The following is a 19195-nucleotide window of genomic DNA, read 5'->3' on the forward strand; positions in this document are numbered from 1 at the left end:
TGAGACCGCCACCGACACTGCCGCCTGACCCATAACTGGTGGTCACGATTCTACTGGAACGCATGGTCATTCTAAGAGGAAAACAAGTCACACACAAAGAGAGAGGGGCAAAGAGAGAGAGAGGTTTGGCAGAGCGGAGGTGTCCACTAAGAGGAGAGTCAAGTCCCTCTAAGTACCGTCTTCCTGTCCATGATGGCTTTTTATGGCTTTCTCACAGCAAAGGAGATCCTACCGAGCGCCGCAGTCCTCCAATCGCATGGACGCACCAGCAGGGAGGCGGGCCCTTGCAGCGATAATGCAGACAGGTAAACGCCCTTGTAAAATGATACGGGCTTGACACACCCGGATGGTCTCCGCAGAAAAGCACCACAGAGAGAAGGAAAGACATTCTGGTTGATTTTATTCCCACTTTGTACTGATCTTCCTGAGGACCACACTGTCTGACAGGGATGGGGTCAGACAAAAGAATTGCCTTGGACTTTTTGATCCAGATTGAAAATCCCAGGTCTGCCCCATGCATAGTTGTGGTAATACTACAGTGCAGATAGATAGATCCTGTACGTGTTTATCCAGTACCACAATTAGTCATTTCTGGTTTTGTTTCCTGCATAATCCTTCAAAATGAAGCCGAACCTTGAGATTGAACACAGCATTCATTTAAAGGGACAACATCCACCAATACTGCACGCTTTTATGACCAAGCATTTCCCCTGCAACTCATGCGTTTCAGGCTTGTTCATGCCACACCTTGTTAATTATGCATTTGGACCTACAGGTCATGTGTCCACAGAACGCCCGGCCCCCCCGCAGAGACCATTTAATTGGTTCTTGTAGCTTGGCTTCTGTTTTGTTCTAAAACTCCAACTGGAAAAGCCATAGAAAATGCAGCTAGATGACTGAATGCCTCATGATAAGACCAAAGGTGAACTTTTTCATGTCCTAGATCAGGGGGTGTCAAACGTACGGCCGTGGGCCGGATCAGGTCCGTGAACAGGTTTTGTCCGTTGGGGATGAGTTTGCTAGGTATAAAAATGAGCCGAAATGTTTGAATGAAGGAAAACTGCTGTTCTAAATGTGTCCACTAGATGTAGCGATAGCAATTCTTTGTATCTTTGTAGATTATGCTACATATGTAAAAAAACCCAAAAAACAATAGATTCCAGGGATATTGCAACATTATGTATTATTTGAATTGATCTTTTTATAACACAGTTATTGAATGAAGTGCACGTTTGTAGTTGTTTCCCCATATTTCTACACAATAACTCAGATATGGTAACACTAGCGAGCAGTGGAGAATATGAAGTGATTTTTGGTATTTTTGGTTTAAGCTCCTATTTTGGGGGCTTTTTTCCTGTAGCAGTTTCATGTCTTCCTTTGAGCGATATTTCCCACATCTACTTTGTTTTAGCAATCAAGACTATTTATGTTGTTTTATCCTTCTTTGTGGGACATTGTTGATTGTCATGTCATGTTCGGATGTACATTGTCTGTGCTCCACAGTAAGTCTTTGCTGTCGTCCAGCATTCTGTTTTTGTTTGCTTTGTAGCCAGTTCAGTTTCAGTTTCGTTCTGCATAGCCTTCCCTATGCTTCAATGCCTTTTCTTAGGGGCACTTACTTTGTGTTTATTTTTGGTTTAAGCATTAGACACCTTTTTTACCTGCACCCTGCCTCCCGCTGTTTTCCGACATCTACAAAGCAATTAGCTACCGGCTGCCACCTACTGATATGGAAGAGTATTACACAGTTACGCTGCCGAGCTCGAGTGCACCAGTCAAGGAAAATGAGCAAACTACATAAATAACATCCTGTAATTTGATTTTGATATTTTTTTTTTTTATCTTGATAGATTGAAAATTAACACCAATGAGTTGACTGATGAATATTATAACATAATTTATTCAGAAAGTATAAATAACGAAAAATAAAGATAAAATACTATTAAAAGCAACATGTAAATGTAAAAAAAACAACAACAACAACATTATGATTTTTCCTTTTTCAGAAAGTGCTTGTTTTATTTTTAAACAAAGAAAACTATCTGAAGTCGTCTTTATTTTTAAGTTATCGTGCCGGGATTTTAACAGTCCGGCCCACCTGGGAGTAGATTTTTCTCCATGTTTTTTCTCCGATTTAAAATGAGTTTGACACCCCTGCTTTAGATGCAAAACAGCGGCCGTAAAACAGTTTCAATTTTGATAGTATATTTTACACTTTCATTTTATTCTCCTTGGGCATTCTAATGATTTTTGCATATTCATAAAGACAGACAACACTTCTTATTTTGCTCACTCACGGAATTATCTGCGCACAAGCTTTGCGTGTGCTATCGAGTTTGCATGCGTTTTAATACACGCTAATCTTTAGTAGAAAAGGCCCATAGTGTACTTTAGGACACCGGGCCGCGGACCGATTGGTACCGGGCCGCACAAGAAATTTTAATTTTTTTAATTTTTATTTTTTTTATTTTTTTTTTTATGAAATCAACATGAAAAACACAATATATACATTATATATCAATATAGATCAATACAATCTTCAGGGATACAGTCCGTAAGCACACATGATTGTATTTAATTATGTAAAAGAAAAATTAAAACAAATAAAAATATATATTTTTTTTTTAAATACCCCCCCGTCCGTGGGACAAATTTTCAAGCGTTGACCGGTCCGCAGCTACAAAAAGGTTGGGGACCACAGCTTTAGGAGACATGGTCTCATCTAGTGGCCGACAATAGTGCAATATTGATTTTTTTTTTAGTTCATTTAGCCATGTTTATGCCTTGAAAATGTTTAACTTAGACCAAAAATAGTGGCCCCCGATCTAAAATGAGTTTGACACCCCTGTCCTAGATACACAAGATGAAAGTAGACCTCCATTCATCACATTGGACAAGGCTTTGCAAGGAGGATTTGCTGCATCGATTGAGATCGGAATTTTTTTTGTTTTGTTTTTTTGATCATCACAACGCTTACATTGTGCATAAACCTGTTGATAAACTGCAAAGAAACATAAACCGAAATCAAAAATACATTGCTCTTACCAAGAATGAGTACTCATCCCTGTAGTAAATATCAGTGTATGAATCAAAGCATATAAAAGTTTATGCAAAATTTTGATTTCGGGTTACGATACAAATACTTGAATTATGTAATGAATGTTAGTTTATGCAGAAGATTTCCTGCTGGCACCACCTGTTGAAACACATCAACTTTTACTTGTGGTGTGGTTATAGTCTACTGTAAAATGTCCAAAACAGCCTCCTGATTTATATTGCCTTAGGGCAAGAGTCACGCCCCACAAGAAATAAATACCAGCTTTTTTTTGTTTTTTTTTGTTCATGTATGGAGTTGTCTTATTAAAGCTTTTTGCCTGCAGTAAGATATATTAGTGTATTATTTAATGTTTTTCCCCATAGAGAAAAAAACAACTATCACTATTATTAATAGTACATGCATTTTAATGTTACCTCACAGTCATCCAAGCATAAAAATAAGCTTACTGCCATTTAAAAAGATAAAATAAACTCAGTCTTAACTTAAACATCAAATAGCACGTAACCATGTTTATATTCAATATTCAAGTTTTTTTACCTTTTTTAAAAAAAAATATATATATTTTTCCGCCTGGAATTCCCAAATGTTTATGAAATTCCCATTGAAATGAATGGGACATTTTTCAAAATTTCACAACTCCCACATTTTTCATCTAATTTAAACCGTTTCAACTTCAAAAATATTCATCCTGTTCAGGAATTGTGTGCTCTCCTTCAGCAATTCTAAAAAAAAAATTCCCGGATGTCATAGAATTCCCAGTTTTTAGGGACATTTACCCCACTCAAAATGAACTGGCCATTTTTCAAACTTCCACCATTTGCACATTTTTCAACTGATTCAAACCTTCAACATATTCCACTCATCCTGGACATTCAAAATATCATTTTTCCAAGTTCAAAAAAATTCCAGGAATTCACAGAAATCCCAGTTTTCACTGTCACTATTATTGATAGTACATGCATTGTAATGTTACCTCACAGTCATCCAAGCATAAAAATAAGCTTACTGCCATTTAAAAAAATAAAATAAACTCAGAATTAACTTAAACATCAAATAGCACGTAACCATGTTTATATTCAATATTCAAGTTTTTTTTACCTTTTTCAAAAAAAAAAAATTCTTTTTCTGCCTGGAATTCCAAAATTTTTATGAAATTCCCATTGAAATGAATGGGACATTTTTCAAAATTTCACAACTCCCACATTTTTCATCTAATTTAAACCGTTTCAACTTCAAAAATATTCAGCCTGTTCAGGAATTGTGTGCTCTCCTTCAAAAATTAAAAAAAAAAAAAAATTCCCGGATGTCCTAGAATTCCTAGTTTTTAGGGACATTTACCCCACTCAAAATGAACTGGCCATTTTTCAAACTTCCACCATTTGCACATTTTTCAACTGATTCAAACCATTCCACCTTCAACATATCCCACACATTCAAAATATCATTTTTCCAAGTTCAAAAAAATTCCAGGAATTCACAGAATTCCCAGTTTTCACTGTCACTATTATTAATAGTACATGCATTTTAATGTTACCTCACAGTCATCCAAGCATAAAAAAAGCTTACTGCCATTTAAAAAGATAAAATAAACTCAGTCTTAACTTAAACATCAAATAGCACGTAACCATGTTTGTATTCAATATTCAAGTTTTTTGACCTTTTTCAAAAAAGAAAAATATTTTGCCGCCTGGAATTCCCAAATTTTTATGAAATTTCCATTGAAATGAATGGGACATTTTTGAAAATTTCACAACTCCTACATTTTTCATCTAATTTAAACCGTTTCAACTTCAAAATATTCAGCCTGTTTAGGAATTGTGTGCTCTCCTTCAAAAATTAAAAAAAAATAATTCCCGGATGTCGTAGAATTCCCAGTTTTTAGGGACATTCACCCCACTCAAAATGAACTGGCCATTTTTCAAACTTCCACCATTTGCACATTTTTCAACTGATTCAAACCTTCAACATATTCCACTCATCCTGGACATTCAAAATATCATTTTTTCAAGTTCAAAAAAATTCCAGGAATTCACAGAATTCCCAGTTTTCACTGTGACTATTATTAATAGTACATGCATTTTAATGTTACCTCACAGTCATCCAAGCATAAAAATAACCTTACTGCCATTTAAAAAAAGATATAAACTCAGTCTTAACTTAAACATCAAATAGCACGTAACCATGTTTATATTCAATATTCAAGTTTTTTGACCTTTAAAAAAAAAAAAAAAAAAAATTCCGCCTGGAATTCCCAAATTTTTATGAAATTCCCATTCAAATGAATGGGACATTTTTGAAAATTACACAACTCCCACATTTTTCATCTAATTTAAACCGTTTCAACTTCAAAATATTCAGCCTGTTCAGGAATTGTGTGCTCTCCTTCAAAAATTCTAAAAAAAAAATTCCCGGATGTCCTAGAATTCCCCGTTTTTAGGGACGTTTACCCCACTCAAAATGAATTGACCATTTTTCAAACTTCCACCATTTGCACATTTTTCAACTGATTCAAACCATTCCACCTTCAACATATCCCACACATTCAAAATATCATTTTTTCAAGTTCAAAAAAATTCCAGGAATTCACAGAATTCCCAGTTTTCACTGTCACTATTATTAATAGTACATGCATTTTAATGTTACCTCACAGTCATCCAAGCATAAAAATAAGCTTATTGCCATTTAAAAAGATAAAATAAACTCAGTCTTAACTTAAACATCAAATAGCACGTAACCATGTTTGTATTCAATATTCAAGTTTTTTGCCTTTTTAAAAAAAAAAAAAATCTTTTTCCGCCTGGAATTCCCAAATGTTTATGAAATTCCCATTGAAATGAATGGGACATTTTTCAAAATTTCACAACTCCCACATTTTTCATCTAATTTAAACCGTTTCAACTTCAAAATATTCAGCTTGTTCAGGAATTGTGTGCTCTCCTTCAAAAATTCAAAAAAAAAATTCCCGGATGTCCTAGAAGTCCCAGTTTTTAGGGACATTCACCCCACTCAAAATGAACTTGCCATTTTTCAAACTTCCACCATTTGCACATTTTTCAACTGATTCAAACCTTCAACATATTCCACACATCCTGGACATTCAAAATATCATTTTTCCAAGTTCAAAAAAATTCCAGGAATTCACAGAATTCCCAGTTTTCACTGTGACTATTATTAATAGTACATGCATTTTAATGTTACCTCACAGTCATCCAAGCATAAAAATAACCTTACTGCCATTTAAAAAAAGATATAAACTCAGTCTTAACTTAAACATCAAATAGCACGTAACCATGTTTATATTCAATATTCAAGTTTTTTGACCTTTAAAAAAAAAAAAAAAAAAAATTCCGCCTGGAATTCCCAAATTTTTATGAAATTCCCATTCAAATGAATGGGACATTTTTGAAAATTACACAACTCCCACATTTTTCATCTAATTTAAACCGTTTCAACTTCAAAATATTCAGCCTGTTCAGGAATTGTGTGCTCTCCTTCAAAAATTCTAAAAAAAAAATTCCCGGATGTCCTAGAATTCCCCGTTTTTAGGGACGTTTACCCCACTCAAAATGAATTGACCATTTTTCAAACTTCCACCATTTGCACATTTTTCAACTGATTCAAACCATTCCACCTTCAACATATCCCACACATTCAAAATATCATTTTTTCAAGTTCAAAAAAATTCCAGGAATTCACAGAATTCCCAGTTTTCACTGTCACTATTATTAATAGTACATGCATTTTAATGTTACCTCACAGTCATCCAAGCATAAAAATAAGCTTACTGCCATTTAAAAAGATAAAATAAACTCAGAATTAACTTAAACATCAAATAGCACGTAACCATGTTTGTATTCAATATTCAAGTTTTTTGCCTTTTTAAAAAAAAAAAAAAATCTTTTTCCGCCTGGAATTCCCAAATGTTTATGAAATTCCCATTGAAATGAATGGGACATTTTTCAAAATTTCACAACTCCCACATTTTTCATCTAATTTAAACCGTTTCAACTTCAAAATATTCAGCTTGTTCAGGAATTGTGTGCTCTCCTTCAAAAATTCAAAAAAAAAAATTCCCGGATGTCCTAGAAGTCCCAGTTTTTAGGGACATTCACCCCACTCAAAATGAACTTGCCATTTTTCAAACTTCCACCATTTGCACATTTTTCAACTGATTCAAACCTTCAACATATTCCACACATCCTGGACATTCAAAATATCATTTTTCCAAGTTCAAAAAAATTCCAGGAATTCACAGAATTCCCAGTTTTCACTGTGACTATTATTAATAGTACATGCATTTTAATGTTACCTCACAGTCATCCAAGCATAAAAATAACCTTACTGCCATTTAAAAAAAGATATAAACTCAGTCTTAACTTAAACATCAAATAGCACGTAACCATGTTTATATTCAATATTCAAGTTTTTTGACCTTTTAAAAAAAAAAAAAAAAAAATTCCGCCTGGAATTCCCAAATTTTTATGAAATTCCCATTAAAATGAATGGGACATTTTTGAAAATTACACAACTCCCACATTTTTCATCTAATTTAAACCGTTTCAACTTCAAAATATTCAGCCTGTTCAGGAATTGTGTGCTCTCCTTCATAAATTCTAAAAAAAAAATTCCCGGATGTCCTAGAATTCCCCGTTTTTAGGGACGTTTACCCCACTCAAAATGAATTGACCATTTTTCAAACTTCCACCATTTGCACATTTTTCAACTGATTCAAACCTTCAACATATTCCACTCATCCTGGACATTCAAAATATCATTTTTTCATGTTCAAAACAATTCCAGGAATTCACAGAATTCCCATTTTTCACTGTCACTATTATTAATAGTACATGCATTTTAATGTTACCTCACAGTCATCCAAGCATAAAAATAAGCTTACTGCCTTTTAAAAAGATAAAATAATCTCAGTCTTAACTTAAACATCAAATAGCACGTAACCATGTTTACATTCAATATTCAAGTTTTTTTTTACCTTTTTCAAAAAAAATAATTAATTTGCCGACTGGAATTCCCACATTTTTATGAAATTCCCATTTCAATGAATGGGACATTTTTCAAAATTTCACAACCCCCACACTTTTCATCTAATTTAAACCGTTTCAACTTCAAAATATTCAGCCTTTTCAGGAATTGTGTGCTCTCCTTCAGCAATTCTAAAAAAAAAAATTCCCGGATGTCGTATAATTCCCAGTTTTTAGGGACATTTACCCCACTCAAATGAACTGGCCATTTTTCAAACTTCCACCATTTGCACAATTTTCAACTGATTCAAACCTTCAACATATTCCACACATCCTGGACATTCAAAATATCATTTTTCCAAGTTCAAAAAAATTCCAGGAATTCACAGAATTCCAGTTTTCACTGTCACTATTATTAATAGTACATGCATTTTAATGTTACCTCACAGTCATCCAAGCATAAAAATTAGCTTACTGCCATTTAAAAAGATAAAATAATCTCAGTCTTAACTTAAACATCAAATAGCACGTAACCATGTTTATATTCAATATTCCAGTTTTTTTTACCTTTTTCAAAAAAAATAATTATTTTGCCGACTGGAATTCCCAAATTTTTATGAAATTCCCATTGAAATGAATGGGACATTTTTCAAAATTTCACAACTCCCACATTTTTCATCTAATTTAAACCGTTTCAACTTCAAAATATTCAGCTTGTTCAGGAATTGTGTGCTCTCCTTCAAAAATTCAAAAAAAAAAATTCCCGGATGTCCTAGAAGTCCCAGTTTTTAGGGACATTCACCCCACTCAAAATGAACTTGCCATTTTTCAAACTTCCACCATTTGCACATTTTTCAACTGATTCAAACCTTCAACATATTCCACACATCCTGGACATTCAAAATATCATTTTTCCAAGTTCAAAAAAATTCCAGGAATTCACAGAATTCCCAGTTTTCACTGTGACTATTATTAATAGTACATGCATTTTAATGTTACCTCACAGTCATCCAAGCATAAAAATAACCTTACTGCCATTTAAAAAAAGATATAAACTCAGTCTTAACTTAAACATCAAATAGCACGTAACCATGTTTATATTCAATATTCAAGTTTTTTGACCTTTTAAAAAAAAAAAAAAAAAATTCCGCCTGGAATTCCCAAATTTTTATGAAATTCCCATTAAAATGAATGGGACATTTTTGAAAATTACACAACTCCCACATTTTTCATCTAATTTAAACCGTTTCAACTTCAAAATATTCAGCCTGTTCAGGAATTGTGTGCTCTCCTTCATAAATTCTAAAAAAAAAATTCCCGGATGTCCTAGAATTCCCCGTTTTTAGGGACGTTTACCCCACTCAAAATGAATTGACCATTTTTCAAACTTCCACCATTTGCACATTTTTCAACTGATTCAAACCTTCAACATATTCCACTCATCCTGGACATTCAAAATATCATTTTTTCATGTTCAAAACAATTCCAGGAATTCACAGAATTCCCATTTTTCACTGTCACTATTATTAATAGTACATGCATTTTAATGTTACCTCACAGTCATCCAAGCATAAAAATAAGCTTACTGCCTTTTAAAAAGATAAAATAATCTCAGTCTTAACTTAAACATCAAATAGCACGTAACCATGTTTACATTCAATATTCAAGTTTTTTTTACCTTTTTCAAAAAAAATAATTAATTTGCCGACTGGAATTCCCACATTTTTATGAAATTCCCATTTCAATGAATGGGACATTTTTCAAAATTTCACAACCCCCACACTTTTCATCTAATTTAAACCGTTTCAACTTCAAAATATTCAGCCTTTTCAGGAATTGTGTGCTCTCCTTCAGCAATTCTAAAAAAAAAATTCCCGGATGTCGTATAATTCCCAGTTTTTAGGGACATTTACCCCACTCAAAATGAACTGGCCATTTTTCAAACTTCCACCATTTGCACAATTTTCAACTGATTCAAACCTTCAACATATTCCACACATCCTGGACATTCAAAATATCATTTTTCCAAGTTCAAAAAAATTCCAGGAATTCACAGAATTCCCAGTTTTCACTGTCACTATTATTAATAGTACATGCATTTTAATGTTACCTCACAGTCATCCAAGCATAAAAATTAGCTTACTGCCATTTAAAAAGATAAAATAATCTCAGTCTTAACTTAAACATCAAATAGCACGTAACCATGTTTATATTCAATATTCCAGTTTTTTTTACCTTTTTCAAAAAAAATAATTATTTTGCCGACTGGAATTCCCAAATTTTTATGAAATTCCCATTTAAATGAATGGGACATTTTTCAAAATTTCACAACTCCCACATTTTTTATCTAATTTAAACCCTTTCAACTTCAAAATATTCAGCCTGTTTATGAATTGTGTGCTCTCCTTCAAATATTAAAAAAAAAAAATTCCCGGATGTCCTAGCATTCCCAGTTTTTAGGGACATTCACTCCACTCTAAATGAACTGGCCATTTTTCAAACTTCCACCATTTGCACAATTTTTAACTGATTCAAACCTTCAACATATTCCACTCATCCTGGACATTCAAAATATCATTTTTCCAAGTTCAAAAAAATTCCAGGAATTCACAGAATTCCCAGTTTTCACTGTGACTATTATTAATAGTACATGCATTTTAATGTTACCTCACAGTCATCCAAGCATAAAAATAAGCTTACTGCCATTTAAAAAAAAGATATAAACTCAGTCTTAACTTAAACATCAAATAGCACGTAACCATGTTTATATTCAATATTCAAGTTGTTTTACCTTTTAAAAAAAAAAAAAAAATTTTTGCCGACTGGAATTCCCAAATTTTTATGAAATTTCCATTGAAATGAATGGGACATTTTTTAAAATTTCACAACTCCCACATTTTTCATCTAATTTAAACCGTTTCAACTTCAAAATATTCAGCCTGTTCAGGAATTGTGTGCTCTCCTTCAAAAATTCTAAAAAAAAATTCCCGGATGTCCTGGAAGTCCCAGTTTTTAGGGACATTTACCCCACTCAAAATGAACTGGCCATTTTTCAAACTTCCACCATTTGCACATTTTTCAACTGATTCAAACCTTCAACATATTCCACACATCCTGGACATTCAAAATATCATTTTTCCAAGTTCAAAAAAATTCCAGGAATTCACAGAAATCCCAGTTTTCACTGTCACTATTATTAATAGTACATGCATTTTAATGTTACCTCACAGTCATCCAAGCATACAAATAAGCTTACTGCCATTTAAAAAAATATATAAACTCAATCTTAACTTAAACATCAAATAGCACATAACCATGTTTATATTTAATATTCAAGTTTTTTTACCTTTTTTAAAAAATATATATATATTTTTCCGCCTGGAATTCCCAAATTTTTATGAAATTCCCATTCAAATGAATGGGACATTTTTGAAAATTTCACAACTCCCACATTTTTCATCTAATTTAAACCGTTTCAACTTCAAAATATTCAGCCTGTTCAGAAATTGTGTGCTATCCTTCAAAAATTTAAAAAAAAAAAATTCCCGGATGTCCTAGAATTCCCAGTTTTTAGGGACATTCACCCCACCCAAAATGAACTGGCCATTTTTCAAACTTCCACCATTTGCACATTTTTTAACTGATTCAAACCTTCAACATACTCCACTCATCCTGGACATTCAAAATATCATTTTTCCAAGTTCCAAAAAATTCCAGGAATTCACAGAATTCCCAGTTTTCACTGTCACTATTATTAATAGTACATGCATTTTAATGTTACCTCACAGTCATCCAAGCATAAAAATAAGCTTACTGCCATTTAAAAAGATAAAATAAACTCAGACTTAACTTAAACATCAAATAGCACGTAACCATGTTTATATTCAATATTCAAGTTTTTTGACCTTTTTAAATTTTTTTAAATTATTTTCACGCCTGGAATTCCCACATTTTAATGAAATTCCCATTGAAATGAATGGGACATTTTTGAAAATTTCACAACTCCCACATTTTTCATCTAATTTAAACCGTTTCAACTTCAAAATATTCAGCCTTTTCAGGAATTGTGTGCTCTCCTTCAAAAATTTTAAACAAAAATTCCCGGATGTCCTGGAAGTCCCAGTTTTTAGGGACATTTACCCCACTCAAAATGAACTGGCCATTTTTCAAACTTCCACCATTTGCACATTTTTCAACTGATTCAAACCTTCAACATATTCCACTCATCCTGGACATTAAAAATATCATTTTTCCAAGTTCAAAAAAATTCCAGGAATTCACAGAATTCCCAGTTTTCACTGTCACTATTATTAATAGTACATGCATTTTAATGTTACCTCACAGTCATCCAAGCATACAAATAACCTCACTGCTATTTAAAAAAAATAAAATAAATATAAACATCAAATAGCACATAACCATGTTTAACATGTTTTAATGTTAGCAATTTAAAATGGATGTTTAAGAAAATAAAATGGTCGCATTAATTAAACACACCTTTTCATTTGCCCTTGAATGCGGGGATGCTGACATAGCTGACAGGACATGACTGAAATGCGATTAAGCATTCCTGTTAGCACACGCGGCGGAATGCTCGCAGGCTAAAATGTTCTTTGCAAGACGAGATGAAGTTCACCCTGCCGAAACTTGCAGAAGTAAAACCATAGTGAAGAACCACAGTGAGGTGATTCTCCTACTTAATAGTGTTCTCTGCCTGCTTTAGTGTCACTTGCAGGCCATTGCGACCAACACTGGTGCATGTTGAGGATAGACACGGTGAAAAGACATGCCGGGATGCCAAAAAGATGCTTGCTTAGCGCAATGTTTTTCAATCTTTTTTGAGCCAAGGCACATTTTTTTGCGTTGAAAAAATCCGGAAGACACACCACCAGCAGAAATCATTACAAAACGAAATTCAGTTGACAGTAAAAAGTTGTTGTCGCAATTGTTGGATATGACTTTAAAGCATAACCAAGCATGCATCACTATAGCTCTTGTCTCAAAGTAGATGTACTGTCACCACCTGTCACATCACACCCTGACTTATTTGGACTTTTTTGCTGTTTTCCTGTGTGGAGTGTTTTACTTCTTGTCTTGCGCTACTATTTTGGTGGCTTTTTCTCTTTTTTTGGTATTTTCCTGTAGCAGTTTCATGTCTTCCTTTGAGCGATATTTCCCGCATCTACTTTGTTTTAGCAATCAAGACTATTTCAGTTGTTTTTATCCTTCTTCGTGGGGACATTGTTGATTGTCATGTCATGTTCGGATGTACTTTGTCTTTGCTCCACAGTAAGTCTTTGCTGTCATCCAGCATTCTGTTTTTCTTTACTTTGTAGCCAGTTCAGTTTTAGTTTTGTTCTGCATAGCCTTCCCTAAGCTTCAATGCCTTTTCTTAGGGGCACTCACATTTTCTTTAGTTTTGGTTTAAGCATTAGACACCTTTTTACCTGCACACTGCCTCCCGCTGTTTCCCACATCTACAAAGCAATTAGCTACCAGTTGCCACCTACTGATATAGAATAGTATTACATGGTTACTCTGCCGAGCTCTAGACAGCACCGACACTCAACAACAACACATCATTTGCAGACTATAATTACTGCTTTGTATCTCACAGTGGCACAGTGGTTGGAAAAACAGGCTTAGTGGACACAAGTTACTTAAAATGTCTTTTAACCAGACAGATTTATCATTTATTTATTCTTTAAAATGTCCTAAATGGTTTTAAACTTTAGAAATGGGATAGAAAACCTGATTACTTGACCGAGTTTAATTTATTGCGATTTATTGCGTCAATGCTCCAAACTTCAAACTGTTCAGCCTATTTGGGAATCGCAGGCTTTCCCAAGAAAAATTCCCCAAATTCCCAGATATCCCAGAATTCCAGGTTTTCCGGGACATTTTTTCCCATTCAAAATTAATTGGCCATTTTTCAAACTTCCACAGTTTGCATTTTTCATCTAATTTAAACCGTTTCAACTTCGAAATATTCAGCATGTTCAGGAATTGTGTGCTCTCCTTCAGCAATTTTTTAAAAAAATCCTGGATTTCCTAGAATTCCTAGTTTTTCGGGACATTTACCCCACTCAAACTGAACTGACCATTTTTCAAACTTCCACAGTTTGCATATTTTTCAACTGATTCAAACCATTCCCCCTTCAACATATTCCACTCATCCTGGACATTCAAAATATAATTTCTTTCAAGTTCCAAAAAATTCCAGGAATTCTCAGAATTCCCAGTTTTCCAAAACCCTATTTTCACCCTTTTATCTGGCGACTACCCCTCCCACATTTTTCAACCCACTTCACACAAAACATTCCTCTTAATCAGGACAATAAAACAAAGTTGCTTTTAAAACTGGAAAAATTCCATTTTTTTCCGAAATTCCAGGCATTCCGTAATACCATTTCTCAATGAAAAATGTTACTACTTCAACAATTCTCGACCGATTTGAAAAATTCCAACAGCAACCATTCAGAACATTAAAGTTGTTTTTTTTACCTTTTCAAACAAATTCCTTCTTTTCCCGCCCGGAATTCTCCAATTTTTATGAAATTCCCATTGAAATGAATGGGACATTTTTCAAAATCCCACAACTCCCACAATTTTCATCTAATTAAAATCGTTTCAACTTCAAAATATTCAGCCTGTTCAGGAATTGTGTGCTCTCCTTCAACAATTCTAAAAAAATTCCCAGATTTCCTAGAATTCCCTGTTTTTAGGGACATTTACCCCACTCAAACTGATCTGGCCATTTTTCAAACTTCCACCATTTACACATTTTTCAACTGATTCAAAAAATTCCACCTTCAACATATTCCACTCATTCTGGAAATTCAAAATATAATTTTTCCAAGTTCCAAAAAATTCCAGGAATTCACAGTATTCCCAATTTTCCAAACCCTATTTCCAGCCTTTTATCTGGCGACTACCCCTCCCACATTTTTCAACCCACTTCACACAAAACATTCCTCTTAATCAGGACAAAAAACAAAGTTGTTTTTTGAACTGGAAAATTCCCTTTTTTCCCCCGGAAATTCCAGGCATTCTGTAAAACCACTTCTCAATGAAAAATTTTACTACTTCGACATTTCTCGACCGCTTTGAAAAATTCCAACACCAACCATTCAGAACATTCAAGTTTTTTTTTTAACCTTTTTTAAAAAAAATCCTTCTTTTCCCGCCCGGAATTCGCAAATTTTTATGAAATTCCCATTCAAATGAATGGGACATTTTTCAAAATTACACAACACCCACCGGTTGAGACGCATAATAGATTTAGCTCTTTAGCTAGTCCTACACCCCAGTCTACCGGGCACCACACCTTAGTTATAGGGGACTCCATCACCCGAAACATAAAGCTTAGCAAACCAGCCACAATAAAGTGTATCCCCGGGGCCAGAGCACCTGACATTGAAGCTAATCTTAGGGAGCTAACTCGCAACAGGCCTAGTAAACACGTACGACAGGCTAATCGCACCACTAATTATGCGAATATAGTTGTACACGTTGGCTCCAATGACACTAGAATGAGACAGTCAGAGATTACAAAGAGAAACATAGCCAGGACTTGTGATCTCGCCAGAAAGATGTCCAGGCATCGAGTAATTGTCTCTGGCCCCCTGCCTGCGAGAGGCAATGATGAGAGATATAGCAGATTAGTCTCGCTTAACAAGTGGTTGGCTAGCTACTGTAGGACGCAGGGACTAACGTTTATTGATAACTGGCCCTCTTTCTGGGGCAAACCAGGCTTGCTGATGAGAGACGGCCTTCACCCTAACCAGGAAGGCGCCATCATCCTGTCTAGAAACATAGACTACTATTTAAGTCTCACTTGACTGACTACACTAGAGCAAGCCCGGTCACAGGCAATTACAATGTCTGTTAGTCCGGGTGAGGAGTCAGTTAAGCTAGAACTAGCCAGCGCCAGGCTGGATAATCCATGTACGCATAGCAATTCTCTTAGAATAATACACAATTCACATAATGTTTTTTCTGTTGTGTCTGTGTCAGAGGTGGACATGCATTCTACTGAGGTGGCAAATTATGATATGTCCAGTCTATTGCAGCACCAAGCAAACAATCGGAAAATTCCCGTCATATCAATTCCTAGATATGGTCGAAACTATTTAAAGTGCACTACGCATAATAAACGCAACATTGTTAATATTGCCACTACGGATAATCTTAACAAAAACTCGTCAAAACAGCCCAATACCTATAATATGGGCTTTTTAAACATAAGATCATTGTCTCCCAAGGCGTTATTGGTTAATGAGGTCATTAGAGACAACAATCTTAACGTCATTGGTCTTAGCGAAACCTGGCTCAAACCGGACGAATTTTTTGCGCTCAATGAGGCATCTCCTCCTAACTATACGAATGCGCATGTTGCCCGCCCTCTTAAAAGGGGAGGGGGTGTCGCACTAATATACAATGAAAATTTCAACCTTACCCCTAACCTAAATAATAAATATAAATCGTTTGAGGTGCTTACTATGAGGTCCGTCACACCGCTACCTCTCGACCTGGCTGTTATCTACCGCCCCCCTGGGCCCTATTCGGACTTTATCAGTGAATTCTCAGAGTTCGTTGCTGATCTAGTGACGCACGCCGACAATATAATCATAATGGGGGACTTTAATATCCATATGAATACCCCATCGGACCCTCAGTGCGTGGCGCTCCAAACCATAATTGATAGCTGTGGTCTTACACAAATAATACATGAACCCACGCATCGCAACGGTAATACAATAGATCTAGTGCTTGTCAGGGGTGTCACCACCTCCAAAGTTATGATACTTCCATATACTAAAGTAATGTCCGATCATTACCTTATAAAATTTGAAGTTTTGACTCTTTGTCAACAAGCTAATAATAATAATAACTGCTATAGCGGCCGCAACATTAATGCTGCCACAACGATGACTCTTGCTGACCTACTGCCTTCGGTAATAGCACCATTCCCAAATTATGTCGGCTCTATTGATAAACTCACTAACAACTTTGACGATGCCTTGCGCGAAATTATTGATAGTATAGCACCGCTAAAGCAAAAAAGGGCCCCTAAAAGGCGCACCCCATGGTTTACAGAAGAAATTAGAGCTCATAAATTATCATGTAGAAAACTGGAACGCAAATGGCGCGCGACTAAACTTGAGGTTTTCCATCAAGCATGGAGTGATAGTTTAATAACTTATAAACGCATGCTTACCTTAGCTAAAGCTAAATACTACTCAAATCTCATCCGCCTCAACAAAAACGATCCTAAATTTCTGTTTAGTACAGTAGCATCGCTAACCCAACAAGGGACTCCTCCCAGTAGCTCCACCCACTCGGCAGATGATTTTATGAATTTCTTTAATAAGAAAATTGAACTCATTAGAAAGGAGATTAAAGACAACGCATCCCAGCTACAACTGGGTTCTATTAACACAAATACGACTGTATATACGACGGACACTGCCCTCCAAAATAGTCTCTCTATTTTTGATGAAATAACATTAGAGGAATTATTACAGCGTGTAAGTGGGATAAAACAAACAACATGTTTACTTGACCCACTTCCTGGGAAACTTATCAAGGAACTGTTTGTATTATTAGGTCCATCAGTGTTAAATATTATAAACTTATCACTTTCCTCCGGCACTGTTCCCCTAGCATTCAAAAAAGCGGTTATTCATCCTCTGCTCAAAAGACCTAACCTCGATCCTGACCTCATGGTAAACTACCGACCGGTCTCCCACCTTCCGTTTATTTCCAAAATTCTCGAAAAAACTGTTGCACAGCAGCTAAATGAACACTTAGTGACTAACAATCTCTGTGAACCTTTTCAATCCGGTTTCAGGGCAAATCACTCTACGGAGACAGCCCTCGCAAAAATGACTAATGATCTATTGCTAACGATGGATTCTGATGCGTCATCTATGTTGCTGCTTCTTGATCTTAGCGCCGCTTTCGATACCGTCGATCATAATATTTTATTAGAGCGTATCAAAACACGTATTGGTATGTCAGACTTAGCCTTGTCTTGGTTTAACTCTTATCTTACTGACAGGATGCAGTGCGTCTCCCATAACAATGTGACCTCGGACTATGTCAAGGTAACGTGCGGAGTTCCCCAGGGTTCGGTTCTTGGCCCTGCACTCTTTAGTATTTACATGCTGCCGCTGGGTGACATCATACGCAAGTACGGTGTTAGCTTTCACTGTTATGCTGATGACACCCAACTCTACATGCCCCTAAAGCTGACCAACACGCCGGACTGTAGTCAGCTGGAGGCGTGTCTTAATGAAATTAAACAATGGATGTCCGCTAACTTTTTGCAACTCAACGCTAAGAAAACGGAAATGCTGATTATCGGTCCTGCTAGACACCAACATCTATTTAATAATACCACCTTAACATTTGACAACCAAACAATTAAACAAGGAGACTCGGTAAAGAATCTGGGTATTATCTTCGACCCAACTCTCTCGTTTGAGTCACACATTAAGAGTGTTACTAAAACGGCCTTCTTTCATCTCCGTAATATCGCTAAAATTCGTTCCATCTTGTCCACTAGCGACGCTGAGATCATTATTCATGCGTTCGTTACGTCTCGTCTCGATTACTGTAACGTATTATTTTCGGGCCTCCCTATGTCTAGCATTAAAAGATTACAGTTGGTACAAAATGCGGCTGCAAGGCTTTTGACAAAAACAAGAAAGTTTGATCATATTACGCCTATACTGGCTCACTTGCACTGGCTTCCTGTGCACTTAAGATGCGACTTTAAGGTTTTACTACTTACGTATAAAATATTACACGGTTTAGCTCCAGCCTATCTCGCCGATTGTATTGTACCATATGTCCCGACAAGAAATCTGCGTTCAAAGAACTCCGGCTTATTAGTGATTCCCAGAGCCAAAAAAAAGTCTGCGGGCTATAGAGCGTTTTCTATTCGGGCTCCAGTACTCTGGAATGCCCTCCCGGTAACAGTTAGAGATGCTACCTCAGTAGAAGCATTTAAGTCCCATCTTAAAACTCATTTGTATAATCTAGCCTTTAAATAGACCCCCCCTTTTTTAGACCAGTTGATCTGCCGTTTCTTTTCTTCTCTCCTCTTCTCCCCTGTCCCTTGCGAGGGGGAGTCGCATAGGTCCGGTGGCCA

This window comes from Entelurus aequoreus, linkage group LG07 (assembly GCF_033978785.1).
Source record: "Entelurus aequoreus isolate RoL-2023_Sb linkage group LG07, RoL_Eaeq_v1.1, whole genome shotgun sequence".
NCBI classification, from domain to species: domain Eukaryota; kingdom Metazoa; phylum Chordata; class Actinopteri; order Syngnathiformes; family Syngnathidae; genus Entelurus; species Entelurus aequoreus.